Consider the following 5,522-nt stretch of genomic DNA (forward strand, 5'->3'; position numbering starts at 1 on the left):
TATTATCATCGTCACCATCATCAGCCTGTGGACGTCCACTGTTAGATATAGACCTAAAGAGTCCTCACACACCCATCCTCAGCCTTCCTCATCCAGCTACTTCCAGCCAGCCTCTCTAATCCGCTAATTAACCCCAAAACAGTCACTAGGGTTAGCGTGTGTAGCCGTTTTTTAGTCCCCAGTGGATAGACGGACACACGCGTTTCTAAGGATACGATATGTATTGTTAGTCTGAGCGACAGCTAGACTCTACACACTACTACAACAATAAAACACAAGATATACATATTACAATCTTTTTATTACAAACAAAAAACACAACAAATGTATGAAAGCAAAAGTATATTACAACATAACAGCAGATAAGATTTGCAGAGAGTCTTATCACGTTTGATCTCTTTCAGAAAGGCAATATATAAAAATAAAAAAGTTAGCTTATTGCCATATATTGTAGTGTGATGTTTTACTTAGCTTCCTTTATTTAGAGTTGCTACTGGTATTAAGTGCATACCGGCGCAGGTGGTGGTCTTGATTAAGAGGAGTGGGAGCCTGCCACCCTATTTATAGTATGTCGGAATCGCCCTGCCCGAGGCGTCAGACCAAACCGCAGGGGGTTACCGCCGATTTTCCTATTGCACCTAAAATATCCAGGTGCACTGACTTTACCTCGGAACGTGATAAATATATCGGCTTTCAAATGTCGTTCTCTTTTGCGCTAACTTTGCATTACGGTACAGTGTTTCTTAAAGTGATATTCCAAGTGTGTTTCATACTTATTTCAAAAAATATACCTACTTATTATTACATAAGAGTACAGGCACAATACGATAAACTATGAAAAAATAGTAAGCAGGTCAGTTATAGTATTTTCTTATAGATTTTTTTTTTGCATCTTGCCCTATGGCCTATACTTACCTACTGTTTGACCACATGATTTTATTGCCACTTGGACTTGTTCATAACATTATGCACCCCAAACCAAGCCCTAGAATAAGAAGGGGGTTTAAATCACTACTAACTTTTGATACGTAAACAAAGTTTGTAGCGCAGATGCGAGAATCCAATAAAAGTAGGGGAAAGGAAGAGATTCTTGAAGGGGACAAATTTCCCTAAAGTATTAAAGCCATGAAAAATAAAATTCATCGATATTGCTGTTTCCAAACATTACTTTGGAAGGGATCGGCATTATAATATTTTATGTGTATTCTATATTTAATTTCATTCTACCTATGTTTAATTTTGTTTTACCTAGAACTTTCTTGGGACCTATTTAGCCAGAATAGGTGCACCCGCGACTTCGTCCGCATGGATTTAGGTTTTTAAAAATCCCGTGGGAACTCTTTGATATTCCGGGTTAGGTCTTTCACTATATCCATACAAAAAGTTACGTCGCGTCGATCCGTTGCTCCGTTGTGGCATGATAGAAGGACAAACCAACAAAAAAGCACACTTTCATGTGACACTCATAATGTTAAAAAGTTGATTTGAGTTGTCAAAAATAATATAAAATTATTAATTTACCTAATGCAGGTAGTTTGATAAAATCGATATTTGGCTCATTCGATGTCATACCTACAATCTGTTGCTAGGTGGCCAACAAGATTGAACTTGCATAAATACGGGTGTTTCGAAGGTTTTAGTTCAGTCTCCTTCTGAGATTCGGAGCGATATCGCATATTTTCGGTATTTGGGTTGTGAACTGGATAATTAGATGTTGTGATAGCAATCACGCTCTAATTAAATTATTTATTTTGGCATTAGTTTGTTTAGATTAATACTCTCGGATAACCTTGCACATTAAACTTGTGTTTTTTTGTGTTGGTTTTGGAGAGGACATTCCAATAATTCGATAAAAATATTTAAATAATACCTGCTTTTCTGAGTGACGCCAATAATTCAGAAGCGGGACGTGTCTCACGTTGCCTTAATTTCGCTTTGGTATCTTTTTGTAAACAACCCACATTTGATTAAATTTTTTTATTGAGTTTGATTTGGTGATTAAAATTTCTAGTTTTTTTTTAAGAATTTAGTCTTTTGTGTAGTGGAAAGTAATTTGCAATAAGTGGTTCAGATTTTGTATACATCGAATGAGAAGTTAGTCGTTTGGATTTATTGTTGATTTGATATTAAAACTGAGAGTTCGGCAGTTCAAGGATAGGTTTTAATGATTTGACGGAGGGCAGGATAGCCCATGATTTGGATTTGACTTAGGGCAAGGAAGCCCGCGACTGACATGACAAGATTATTTAGAAACACGAGGGCGTGTTAAATTCAGGACGGCCAAACTGTAAGGTTATTTTTAAAAAGTTGATTTGAGTTGTCAAAAATAATATAAAATTATTAATTTACCTAATGCAGGTAGTTTGATAAAATCGATATTTGGCTCATTCGATGTCATACCTACAATCTGTTGCTAGGTGGCCAACAAGATTGAACTTGCATAAATACGGGTGTTTCGAAGGTTTTAGTTCAGTCTCCTTCTGAGATTCGGAGCGATATCGCATATTTTCGGTATTTGGGTTGTGAACTGGATAATTAGATGTTGTGATAGCAATCACGCTCTAATTAAATTATTTATTTTGGCATTAGTTTGTTTAGATTAATACTCTCGGATAACCTTGCACATTAAACTTGTGTTTTTTTGTGTTGGTTTTGGAGAGGACATTCCAATAATTCGATAAAAATATTTAAATAATACCTGCTTTTCTGAGTGACGCCAATATATTATACCTCTTAATCTATTCAAAATAACAAGCATTTGGTGTAGTTTGGAAAATTGGACTATTGTCTTCTAATTTCAAAAAGAAAAGTAGGTATAATTTCTTTTACGACCTTGTCCGAAACTTTTAACGTTTTAGGACATTGTGATTTATTGTAATATTCATCCGAGTTTTTTCTTCACAAAGTGCATTTTTAGGGTTTAGAAACTAAACGTAAGAAACGTAGAAAAACTAAGAAAACTTAAAGATTTGTCCAGTCTATCTATCTGTGTGTTACAGTCATTTTATATAGAAACTTTTAAAGTTGTAAAGTTAAAATTTGGCACAATCATGTAGTGTTTCTGTAGCTAACTTGTTAGCTACTGCTAACATAGAGCTAGATAAATAGACGTCTATTCAAATGAAAAGAAAAATCTTTCAGAGTACCTCATTGACATGAAAGTTATGAATATCCCAGCCCCTTACTTGTAAACTAGTTAATTGGAAAAATCTGATATATTCTAAGCTAACATTACCTACTGATTATTATTTAAAAAAAATTACAACAATAATGTGAGATCTGTGTGATGTCTGTCCCTCTGTCCGTATGTCCGTCTGTCATGTCTGTAAAGTGTCAAGAAAACCTATAGGGTACTTCCCGTTGACTTCAAGGTTGACCTAGAATCACGTTTGGCCTATGGTATATACCTTTATAGGTATTATAGCACAAGTACTGGAAAAAATCTGAAACCCGTGAATTTGTGGTTACTTACATCACTTTAACTTTACATTCCAAAATAGATTTATTTTTATTTTTATGCATTATAGTTTTTAACCCCAAAAAGAGGGGTGTTATAAATTTGACGTGTGTATCTGTATATCTGTGTATCTGTCTGTGGCATCGTAGCTCCTAAACTAATGAACCGATTTAATTTAGTTTTTTTTTTTGTTTGAAAGGTGGCTTGATCGAGAGTGTTCTTAGCTATAATCCAAGAAAATCGGTTCAGCCGTTTGAAAGTTATCAGCTCTTTTCTAGTTACTGTAACCTTCACTTGTCGGGGGTGTTATAAATGTACACTTGTTGATTTATCGTGCGAAATGTTTGAAAAATACCCGAGTACGGAAACCTCGGTGCGCGTGTCTGACTCGCATTTGGCCGGTTTTTTTTTTAACTTAAGTATGCGTGTTCTGACACGCACTAACCCAGTTATTAATTGTTATGAGTTTGTATTTAGGGACACTGGGACTCAAAACTAATTTAACTGATTTACAATCAGATCTTATCTCAATCTCAATCAGTGCGGGCCGTGTAAAGGAAGGGTTTCGTTGGCGTAAATCCTAATTAAAGGTATGGGTGGGAACAATAGCCTTAGGCTTGTGTTGTTAATAGATTACGTTTTCGACTACCTTTACTATCTTTTGTCATCATCATCATCATCCGGATCAACCCATCGCCGTATAACTACGGAGCACGGGTTTACTCTTAGAATGAGTTGGTCTTGTCTACCACGCTAGCCAAGTTTGGATTGGCAGACTTTACACACCCTTGAGAATATTATGGAGAACTCTCAAGTTTCCTCACGATATTTGCCTTCACCGCCAAAGCAAGTAATATTTAATTACATAAAATGTACATGATTCCGAAAAGTTAGAGGTCCGTGCCCTGGATCGTACCCCCGACCTCCAAAGAGGCGGACTTCTTAACCACTAGTCTATCATAGCTCCTACTACTACTACTATCTTCAGTGAGATAGAATTAACCCACTGATCTGATCAAGAAATCATAAGAAATATTGCCAGCATGTTACTACTGAATATGTAAATGCATCGCTCTACGAACCGTTGTACTGACTAAGCCATTAAACCAAAAGTCAGATATTTTGCACAGAAATTATAATCTTTCAATAATAGTAATCGCTAACTAGCGATATAACTTCTGTATTGTTATTTAATTATTCTAGAACCTTTCAATAATTTTATTGAGAGACCTAAATTAAGTGTAAATTAACTACGTCGACTATAAAACCTTTGAGTTTGGTAGATGGCAATTTTAGCGTAAAGTTCAGTAGTTCACTTTGATAGTAACCATTATCAAAGAATCGTTTGTGCATACTATGATTTGATACGGCGACATAGTCAGGATTAAAAAGCTTTTGAGATTTCAAGTCATGAATGAACCTAGTATTAGTATCCCTAGAATAATATAGCCGTTAAAGTACCATGCACCATCTAGGTCTGCCACATCGTCGCCAATATTGCCTCCGCAGGACCCAGAATTTAGCTCGTTTCAGCTCCACAAATTGCATTGCTTAACGGACACGTCCTGCCCACGTACATTTTAGCAGAACAGTAGGTACGTCTAACGTGTGCTAATTGCATTTTGAAACTGCATAGTCCTGAAATGGAACATGGAAATCGTGTGATCGCAATTTCTTAAGATACCCATCTACTGGTATATCGTGCGTAGACCAATGAGGCATGCTGAAAGACCGAGTCTCCATTAGTATGAATACTCACAGAACAACAAAGTTATCTCTGCATTTAATGGTAATTGCGCCAGGCTGCGGAAAAAATGGCGATAGTCCAGTGGTTAGAACTTCAGCTACCAATTCTAGGGGTCAGGGTTCAAAACCCAACATGAATCTCTAACTTCACGGAGTTATGTACCTACTTTATAAACAATAACAATATATCAAACATCGTGAGGAAACCTGCATGCCTGAGAGTTCTTCACAATGTTTTCAATGTTGTGTAGCCCGCCAATCCGCTCTTGGCTAGCAAGTTGGGCTATGGCCTAAAGTCTAAACCCTTCTCATTCTGAGA

The sequence above is a fragment of the Maniola jurtina genome, chromosome 10 (genome assembly GCF_905333055.1).
Source record: "Maniola jurtina chromosome 10, ilManJurt1.1, whole genome shotgun sequence".
Classification (NCBI taxonomy): domain Eukaryota; kingdom Metazoa; phylum Arthropoda; class Insecta; order Lepidoptera; family Nymphalidae; genus Maniola; species Maniola jurtina.